The sequence below is a fragment of the Temnothorax americanus genome, unplaced genomic scaffold, assembly GCF_048541705.1.
Source record: "Temnothorax americanus isolate GAGA-0224 unplaced genomic scaffold, ASM4854170v1 Scaffold35, whole genome shotgun sequence".
Taxonomy (NCBI): Eukaryota; Metazoa; Arthropoda; class Insecta; order Hymenoptera; family Formicidae; genus Temnothorax; species Temnothorax americanus.
The window spans coordinates 420,556-432,084 of NW_027509496.1; the positions used below are offsets into that span (position 1 = coordinate 420,556).

At 39.7% G+C, this 11,529-nt stretch overlaps 1 long non-coding RNA gene across 1 annotated transcript in view; it reads right to left on the reverse strand.

Moving 5' to 3' along the window:
- Positions 1-6,124: 6,124 nt before the first annotated feature.
- LOC143901642 (uncharacterized) overlaps positions 6,125-11,529 on the reverse strand; it is a 15,751-nt gene continuing 10,346 nt past the window's right edge. Inside the window, exon 2 of the long non-coding RNA XR_013258140.1 lies at positions 6,125-6,292. This is a non-coding gene — a long non-coding RNA (uncharacterized LOC143901642). The remainder of the gene's footprint in view (positions 6,293-11,529) is intronic.

Sequence of the window (11,529 nt, forward strand, 5' to 3'; positions counted from 1 at the left end):
CTATCCAGACAAACTTGCATAGTTCATAAACATAAGCATAAGAAAATTGATTTGTTTATATACATGTGCATAAGGAAATAGATCAATCCATTTTCATATGCATATGTTTATGTACTTATGCAAGTTTGTCTGGATAGATCCTTAAGCGGGGAGCACACACTTCTGCACAACGCATAATGCGTAAGCATAAGAAAATTGATTGATCCATACACATGTGCATAAGGAAATAGACCAATCAGTTTTTTTATGCTTACGCATTATGCGCTGTGCAGAAGTGTGTGCTCCCCGCTTTAGGATCTCTAGGTTAACCGAAACTCCATAAGCGCATGTTTTGACATATGCGTACTCGTCGTATATAAAATAATAAATATTTTATAAACATACATGTGATATTGTGACATGTAATTAAAATAAAAGTAATAAACAATCATACAGTAACAAGGTGAGAGAAAACTTGTATTATAAAAATAAATTAAAAAATGTATAGATGTATGAATAAATTATATAATAAGATAATAAGAAATTTATACTGGTACTGTAATAAATTGACGAGTGACGAATTACGTATATTACAAATATGTTACTATGTAATTTTATTATTTTCGTACGAACAACAACATTAATGAACAGCACAAACATTAAAGGTTATATTATATATACACATATATAATGATTAATTATTATTTCTCATTAATGTAGTTACTTGTACAAAAATAATAAAATTACAAAACATATTTGGGTAATTCTTCAGTTTAGCTACAGCAGCACAAAAAACGATGAACTTAAGTTCATTCGACGCGTTTTTGCACGAAACAAAAGAAACTGGCAGAAAAAAGTGTCGCTCTGCTCCGCGACGCGAGATATTAATCGTTAAAGTTGACAGGAATCAGGTTATGATTCCTGTCATACCGACGACATGTAGCAACACTAAACGTGCCCTGCGGCCAAATGCGCATGCTCAGTGGTCGCACGCGCATGTAAAACTGCGCCAATTTTAAATGAATCAATCGTACAGAATAACCAAGCATCTCGATTCAAGCAGTTAGGTCTCACGCTGAGAGTTTCTTTAGTTTAATTATGCGTGGGAAGCATGCATGTGCTTTATAATTTCGCCGAAGGTCCCCCCTCGCACCCCCCCCGTGTGTGTGTGTGTGTGTGTGTGTGTGTGTGTGTGTGTGTGTGTGTGTGTGCTTCCCCCGCATAATTAAATTAAAGAAACTCCAAGCGTGAGACCTAATTGCTTGAATCGAGATGCTTGGTTATTCTGCACGATTTATCTGTTTAATGATTTTCGTTAAAGCAGGGCACACACACACGTGTGTATGTCCCGCTTTATAGAAGTTGTGATTTTTGTTAAAAAAAAGCGTCATTTAATCTATTGTACATAAGTTAGATGACGCGCTTTAAACACTTGGTAAATATGTATAATAGCGGACCCAGCCCCAATGACCTTGACCTTGACATATGTTGTCAAGGTCACCCTCCTGAATGACCTTCGGAAGGTTTTAGCCGTCGCTCGTTACTCGTTAAAAAGTTATAAACAAAAAAAAGTTTGGAAAATATAGCAGCTATTTTGAGTATTGAAAAGTTCACGCATACACTTTTCACGCGAACCTAGGTCTACCCCCACCCTCCCCCTGCTTTCGGGGGATGTGCGGTAGCGACATATATATTGTGTGTGCATAAACAGTACACACGTAAGCGAGAAAGGGGCTGCCGCACCTCCCCCGAAAGCAGGGGGAAAGTGGGGGTGGACCTAGGTTCGCGTAGAAAGTGTATGCGTGAACTATTTCGACATATATATTGTGTATGCATAAACAGTATACACGTAAACAAGGAACGGGCTACCGCACATCCCCCGAAAGCAGGGGGAGGGTGGGGGTGGACCTAGGTTCGCGTGGAAAGTGTATGCGTGAACTATTTCGACATATATATTGTGTGTGCATAAACAGTACACACGTAAGCGAGAAAGGGGCTACCGCACCTCCCCCGAAAGCAGGGGGAGGGTGGGGGTGGACCTAGGTTCGCGTGGAAAGTGTATGCGTGAACTATTTCGACATATATATTGTGTGTGCATAAACAGTACACACGTAAGCGAGAAAGGGGCTACCGCACATCCCCCGAAAGCAGGGGGAGGGTGGGGGTGGTCCTAGGTTCGCGTGGAAAGTGTATGCGTGAACTATTTCGATATATATATTGTGTATGCATAAACAGTATACACGTAAACAAGGAACGGGCTACCGCACATCCCCCGAAAGCAGGGGGGAGGTGGGGTGGACCTAGTTTCGCGTGGAAGTGTATGCGTGAACTATTTCGACATATATATTAGTTATTTATGCCTTTCAATACTCAAAATAGCTGCTATATTTCACTTTGCATGCGCGTGCGACCACTGAGCATGCGCATGTGGCCGCAGGGCCTGGTCGTAGTCGCTGCATCTCGTCGGTATGACAGGAATCATAACCTGATTCCTGTCAACTTTAACGATTAATATCTCGCGTCGCGGGGCAGAGCGACACTTTTTTCTGCCAGATTCTTTCGTTTCGTGCAAAAACGCGTCGAATGAACCTAAGTTCATCGTTTTTTGTGCTGCTGTAGCTAAACTGAAGAATTACCCATATTTGTAATATATGTATGAATTTTTATTACTTTTATTTTAATTACGTGCTACAACGTCACATGTATGTTTTTAAAATATTTATTATTTCATATATGGCGAGTATGCATATGTCAAAATCATATATGTAATATTCTAAAGGCCATTGCATTTACAAAAATTTTAGTAGTAATCGCAAAGCCGTAAGAAAATTGACCAATCACAATCAATTATTCTTTGACTGCAAGGAAATTTATTGACTGTGTTTAGTTAGTTTTCTTACGGCCTTACGATTACTACTATAATTTTTGTACGTGCAATGGGACTTTAGAACTCAGACACAATGAGAAAAATAAAGAATAAAGTAAAGAAATAAGGAAGAAGGCATTTGTTGCATCTTTTTAATGTATACGGGTGCTGAAGTGAGATGCATTCTTTTATTCCTTTATCTTATTCCTATAATAAGTTTTTTTTTATTGTGTCTGAGCTTTAAAGGTCATTGCACGTACAAAAATTTTAATATTCCAAATTTATGTATTTTATTTTTTTATGTATTTTATTTTATTTTATTCTATTAAATGGGTTTATAATGTTCAGCAGTATGTGGACATTGCCATGGCCAGACTTGCCTTAACGCAGCACCTAATATCCCTTATGGAAAAATACACTCAACGTCTTAAAGTTGGGTGTGATTTCGGACCGCTAATGAAGGTTAACCATTATTTCAACATCTTTGATTGGTTAAACTTCAATTGGTGGTCCGAAATCACACCCAACATTAAGACGTTGAGTGTATTTTTCCATAAGGGTATAATCAAAAAATGCTATGTCAGCTACGAAGATGAATCTCCAGATTTCTTGGCGGAAGCCATAGAAATTGATTTGCTTTATTAAATAAAGTATGGACTTTATATTTTTATGTGTTAAATAATTATAATACTTCCAAACTTTTAAGTGATATATTATAAATAAAATAATAGAATAAATGGCGCGCGCGTAGCGCGCGCCCTTGTGTTGTTCTATTGTCTATAAATAATACTAATAAAATTACACTCCAAACAACAGTCAATAATAACAAAACTAAGCGCTAAGAATAAAACACTCCGTACGCTGTATTGTTCTCTAACAGACTGCAGTAAAAACAATATACTCGATATATATATATATATATATATATATATATATATATATATGTAAATCCAGAGGTATGTTCCGGGACTGTTTACGTTTTTTGAAATGTACAGTCCTGGAAAGTGCCAAATGTCCCGGAATATACTGATAGCAAAAATAAAAGTCCCGGAACATACTTCCGGACCTATATATATAAGTCAACAAACCAATGACGACATAAAAGTTCTTGATTGGTCGCGCGTCGCGCGACTACCGCGACTACCTTTATGTTGGTTGAGTAATATGGCGAACCGAGAGCATGGTGAGTAATCGTTTCTTTCATTTATATATATGTATTATGTATTAATATATATGTACATGTACATATGTACATACATACTAAATACATATTTAGTACATGTAATTTATAAAATGTAATGTAAAGCATTATTTACATACGATATTTAGAATTTCCTATAAACCTAACCCTCAACCTGCCAATTTTTCGATATACGTATACTTATATTTATACAAGTATATACATATAATATTTTGTATGTATTTCATATATTGATACAACATATGAAACATTTTTTTGCAGCAATACCGCTACCGGCCCCGGGACTATCCGTGCCGGTTGATCATGTGCCGAATCAGCCGAATGAGATTGCCGTGCCGCACGGCCTCCTTGCACATGGCCTACCGATTTACGGCCCACCTGTGCACGGCCTACCGATGTACGGCCCACCGGTGCATGGCTTCCCGGTGCGCGGTTTACCGCCCAGGCCGCCATGCATTATTATAATGCCTAGCGCACAACATCAAGCTGTAAATAATTTGTAGAAACATTTTTTATACTAATATAACTAATATAATAATAATCAAAATTAAAATAATAAAATAATAATTCATATTATTTTTTGCACAGCTGCCTCAGTCGGAGCGAAGAAGGCGGTATCGCCAACGCCGCCGCCACCACCGCCACCCTCATTGCAACCATCTCCAGCACTACCTCAACTAAGAGGCCGGGGAAGAGGTCGGGGAACAGGTCGCGGAGGAAGAAATAATGGAAAAGTACATGTGTGTGGAACATATTCTAGCTCTGATGGTTACCCGGGGCTTTGCCCGGGCGTCTTTTTTTTTTATTATATGTGTATAATCTTATATGCTCCAATATATAATTCATAAAAACATATTTTCAATAACTTTTTTACATCGCCTATAATCCTCACCGAATTCAATAACAACCTTCCTAATGATACTCCATCTATAAAAAAAATTAGCTCAATATCTCAAAATTTACGGAAATTAGAGCAATCACGTAGATTTTTTTAAACAGAAATCGGTAACATCTTTATTATTAACAATTTTTTGAATTCTATTATATTCCTTAGTTTTTCTACCCCTATTTCATATATATAATACTTTAAGATTTGGTTGATAAGTTTTTAAGAATAACGTCCAAACATACACCACCCGTAAAAATGTTATATATTAGTACATTATTTCCGAAAAGTTAGACAAATTTTGGCACCAGTTTCCAGTAAATTGGTCCATTAATAAATGAGTAGTTCGCAGTAAGTCAGACAGACAGACAGACAGACATTATAAATATTTTAAAATCAATATCCCAAAAAATCGGTAATGATGCGGTTCTCAAAATACGTCTACGGTCTAATACTACGTTTACGCGAGCGTTACTTCTGTAGTAACTTACGATATATCACTCGTTTACGCGGAGTAAATTATCGCAAGTTACTACAAAATCTCGTTTACGCAAAGGAAAATCCCGTTTACGCGAAGGAATTATCGTAAGTTACTACAGAAGTAACGCTCGCGTAAACGTAGTATATGTTAGAGTATCATGAAATAGTATACCAAATTAGGTTAATTTAATTTCAAAACTGTAGATTTGCATAGCGGACAAACACATACATTTATTTACATAGAGATAGAGATAAAAATATGATTTTATTACAATTATATGTATTTCTTGTGCTAATAATATAATAATTTTTAACAAGTATAATCGCTTGTCCATTCTTATTAGTAAGCTCAATTTTTTTTTAATGTATGGATGCAAATTTAGTAGCTTTGGTCTGTTGTGAGCGCACAACGCCTTTGGCAACCGAGTTGCCAAGCGTTAAAGAAACTCGACCCCAGCGACGAAACGTAGAGAGCAAGGTCCATCCACGAGGACCAATATCGCTGACGCGAAGGTCAGCGCCGAGCGCTGACCATAGAGGTTAATGCTACCACGGGCGATCCCGAGGTAGCAACCGGAAACCGATGTAAGACCGCCGAATCGAACAATCAGTCAGTCGGTCTGAAACCATCAAGCTGTCGCGTCGAGTCACCTGCGAGTTATCTATAAACGAAACGCAAAGTGGAACTTGTAATAAGGACACTCGTGTAAGGCAACTCAATTTATTAAAGTGGTTCAATATAACGCCTTCCTTCATCCTTCATATCGCGAACGGAGCACGATCCCTTTTAGCCGACAAAACGGCTAACAAATTGGTGGCAGCGGTGGGATCTGCCCCATCGATTCGCCAGGAAGGACCGGACTGCCGAAGAACCACGCATCTGAAACAAGAACGAGTTCGATTAACAATCGGTGGCAACATATCCCGGAGAGGAAAAGCCAGCCGAGACCCGAGCGAAAAGACGGTAGCAGCCGCGAGTGCAGAAGTGACACTTGAGACGGCCACGACCTACCGCACGGAATCACCGACTCCGAGCGACGCAGAGACACAGCGAAGCAGCGTAGCAGCGCGGCAGGGACGCAGCGATCACGCAGGGACGCAGCCAAGCAGCGAAGCGGCCCGACGGACCGATCAGGCGCCGATAATAGTCGTTCTTAAAAAACCGGACGCATCCGGAAAAGTGCAATTTCGCGTGGTTATCGACTTTCGAAAACTAAACGATCTCACCTTGGGAGAATCTTTCCCCATGCCGAACATAACTGATATACTAGACCAGTTAGGTAACGCGAAATATTTCACCGTGCTAGATTTGGCCTCGGGGTATCACCAAATTCCTATGCACAAAAAATATAAAAGTAAAACAGCTTTCTCCACCCCGGATGGGCACTTTGAATTCAATCGCATGCCATTCGGTTTGAAAAACGCACCGGCAGCATTCCAGCGACTAATGTACGCGGTGCTGGCCGGACTACTAGGGCTGAGATGTTTCGCCTATATCGACGACATCGTCATATATGGAGCGACACTAATGGAACATATCAAACGAATAATCGCGGTGCTAATCAGACTTCGAAAATACAACTTAAAGTTGAAACCGAGCAAATGTGCATTTCTACGCAAAGAAGTCGTATATCTGGGTCACGTGATTTCTGAAAAAGAGATCTCGCCGGATCCGTCGAAATTAATAGCCGTCAAAGAATTTCCGACCCCTAAAAGAGTGAAAGATATACAGTCATTTATAGGCCTAGCCGGGTACTATCGAAAATTCATAAAAAATTTTTCGAAGATAGCTAAGCCATTGACCAAGCTCACCAGAAAAGGAGAAAAGTTCACTTGGTCAGTAGAGCAACAGAACGCGTTTGAATTATTAAAGGAAAAATTAACAACCGCGCCAGTGTTGAATTATCCCGACTTTAATAAAGAATTTATAGTGACGACCGACGCGTCCGATTTCGCAATCGGAGCTTTCCTATCACAGGGAACAGTCGGCGAAGACCGACCGATAGCGTACGCCAGCCGAGTACTATGTAAAGCGGAACAGAATTACAACACAACGGAAAAAGAACTGCTAGCCATCGTATGGGCAGTCAAGCATTTTCGACCCTATCTTTATGGCGTCAGATTTAAAATAATAACTGATCATAAGCCATTGATCTGGCTGTTCAATGTCACCGACCCCGGTTCAAGACTAATTAGATGGAGGCTTAAATTAGAAGAGTACGATTATGAAATCATACACAAGTCCGGCAAGAGTAATCTGAACGCCGACGCATTGAGTAGAAACCCGATAACAGAAGCGTCAGCTGTGCATGTGACACAGCAAGAAGAAGAAGATACACCTCAAGAATACTCGGAGGAGGAAAAGAAACAGATATTATATGAGTATCACGACTCGCCTATCGGAGGGCACCAAGGAGTCGTATGAACGTTAGACCGAATCCGACTACAACACGATTGGAAAGGTATAACGAGGGATGTCGAAAATTACATAGGCAGATGCGAACACTGCCAAAAAAACAAGCTAAGTAGAAAAACGAAGATGCCAATGGTAATCACAGACACGCCGGAACGACCGTTTGAAAAATGCGCCCTCGACATCGTCGGTCCGCTTACGGTCACAAATCAAGGAAACAAATATATTCTGACGTTTCAGGATAATTTAACGAAATTTAGTAAGGCGATACCGATCGAAAATCAAGAAGCCAGGACCATCGCCAAAGTATTCGTAACAAAAATCGTGTTAGAACACGGAATTCCAGAAAAGATTCTCACAGATCAGGGCACGAATTTTACAAGCGAAATATTCAAGAACACGTGCAAACTATTGAAAATTGAGAAGATACAAACAACGGCGTATCACCCTGAGAGTAACGGGGCACTGGAAAGATCGCACCGTACTCTAGCCGAATACTTGAGGCATTATATTAACGAAGATCAAACTGATTGGGACGAATGGCTCCCTTACGCGATGTTTACGTATAACACTACGCCACACTCTACTACCGGTTTCACGCCATTCGAATTAGTTTACGGGCACCGACCTGACCTACCAACGGCCCTAACAAAACCGCCGAAACTAACATATTCGTATGACGATTACGCAAAAGAACTACGCGAACGGATCCGCGCAACGAATCAAGTCGCGAGGAAAAATACGAAAGATGAAAAAGCAAAATCAAAATTACATTTCGATAAAAAGATCAATAAAGCAACTTTTAAAGTAGGCGATAAAGTGCTACTTTACGATGAAACAATACGACGAGGACGCTCAAAGAAGCTCGACTCGCAATGGGTAGGACCATATGTTATCTTAGAAAAGCATAACGACGTAAACTACACAATTAAAATCAAGCGAAAGATGCTACGTGTTCACGCGAACCAATTGAAAGCGCTAGTCGAAGAATAAAAGCACACACGGCAAAGCAAAAGCAGGATAAGCAAAAAAAAAAAAAAAGAGAGAGACGAAAGTTAACAGTACTCACCTAAGAATTATTCCGCCGCACGAGGGAGACCTCCCTCCGCCCGGTGGCCACGTCTAGGGTTATCCGTAAAGGAAAGATCAGCATGTACCTCTGAACCGCCTCCTCGTAAGTCGGAGGCGGCGAATCTGGCGACGCTGGCTCCTCAGTGGCGCGGGGAGCCTGAGCCACACGCAACCAATATGTGCGTAAACAGGCATCGCACGTGGACGGTGCGAAGAAACGATTGCACCTGAAGCACCTCATTTTAGCACTTATAATTTAACTTCACAATATAGGAGCGTTAGATACTGCACGAAGAATAGCAGTAGACTAACGCAAAAACGCGCTACGTAAAAAAGAAATGACACTTGCTGACAGATAAAGTCAGCATAAAATAAAAGATAAATAGAACACCTCCAGGAACATATTCATATTACAGGCTAGCTATCATCCTACACCTCGCAGAGGAAACGACATCGGAGCAGCCACCGTACGAGATGACAGCGTTCACCGCCGAACCCGGCACATATTATGAGAAAATCGGACAACTACAGCAAACGAAGGCAACATGGAAAATGGCAATACGCATAGACGTAACCGCCTTAAACATAAGATATCAACAATTCCAGGAAAATTTAGCGCGCATCGAAGAAATCTGCAACCATGCCATCGGAAGCGTCAAAAACACATGCCAAATCACTCTCCAGACCATTAAACGAGAGAATAGTAAAACGACACGCAACCTAGAGCAACTACGAACCATTTACCGATCACCAGTAATTAAACGAGGCCTGATCGACGCTGTAGGTCAAATAAGTAAAACATTATTTGGCACTATGGACGCTGAAGACGCGAAAGTAATAAACGAACAAATACAATTACTAAATAATCAACAACAAACGTTGCAGCACGCAGCAAAAAATCAATTAAAAATTATTAATGCTACCATAGGTCATATGGAAAAACTAGAACAAACACTTTCATATAATGAAAATTTAATGGCTAACGTTACGAGAAAACTAGAGGAACAGCTCATATACCGAGAGGGAATAGAGGAACAACTACTAGTATTAACTGCTATTTTAAATGACCTCACGACAGACATAAATGACATTACAGATTACCTGACTCACGCAAAACACAATATTTTATTAACGCGTGTACTCCCAACCGAAAAAATAATCGTAGAACTAAGAGAAGCGACCTCACACATAGATAGAAGATTAAACTTCCCATTTAAAATACAAGCCGAAAACTGGAACTCTATCCAAAAATACCTAGATGTAAACGCGTATTATGATAATTCGAACATATACACTATCCTAGCGTTCCCATTAATAGCGTATCCAATGTATGAAATAATAAAGATCACACCTGTACCAGTACACAATAGCCACAACGTTTTCACCTTCCTAGAACCCTCTCACACCCTATTAGGGATAAATCGAGAAAATCACAACTATGTAATATTAAAGGAAAACGATTTAAATAAATGTACACAAGAAAATACTAAGTTCACCTGCGCTCAGAACCTCCCTGTCTATTTTATAACGGCGAATGCACCGACCGAAATATAGCTCTTTGTAAAAACGTCTACACATATAGAAAATCGTAAGCAACGTCACATTATATCAAATGTAACATTCTGGATTGCAGTATCCGAGCCTCAGACATGGTTATTTTCCACCCCAAAGACAATTGACATAGTAATTCAATGTAACGAATTGCCGGAAATTAAAATAAAAATAGAGAAAACCGGAAAAATAACATTACGCGACAGTTGTAAACTAACTACACCAGATATATATTTAGAGACAACAAATCGAGTTTACAATAAATATGTAAAAATGTATTTACCAGAGTTTAATATAACAGACATCATAGAAAAAAGTATAGCGGTAAATAATAAAATAGAATCTGATAAAGAAATAAAACTGGAACCAATAATCAAAGATCCAACAGAATTAATGAAAATAAGTTTAAGTTTAGAAGAAATCCAAAAGGAGATGGAAAATAACCAACCCAGCATATTCACGAATAAAAATATTATATATTCCATAGGCTCCACGGTCACAATTGTAATAGTAATAAGTATCATAGCCGTAATCATTTATGTAATAAAAAAAAATAAAGGGACCATTAAAACTTTGTAACAAAAAAAAATCAAAAAATCATGTAAAAATAGCACATAAGAAAATCAGATTGTAACCTCTCAGGGAAAAAGAAGACGCATAAATAAACGAAAAACTACGTTTTTCTTTTTCCGCGGGGGGAAGGGTGTTGTGAGCGCACAACGACCTTGGCAACCGAGTTGCCAAGCGTTAAAGAAACTCGACCCCAGCGACGAAACGTAGAGAGCAAGGTCCATCCACGAGGACCAATATCGCTGACGCGAAGGTCAGCGCCGAGCGCTGACCATAGAGGTTAATGCTACCACGGGCGATCCCGAGGTAGCAACCGGAAACCCATGTAAGACCGCCGAATCGAACAATCAGTCAGTCGGTCTGAAACCATCAAGCTGTCGCGTCGAGTCACCTGCGAGTTATCTATAAACGAAACGCGAAGTGGAACTTGTAATAAGGACACTCGTGTAAGGCAACTCAATTTATTAAAGTGGTTCAATATAACGCCTTCCTTCATCCTTCATATCGCGAAC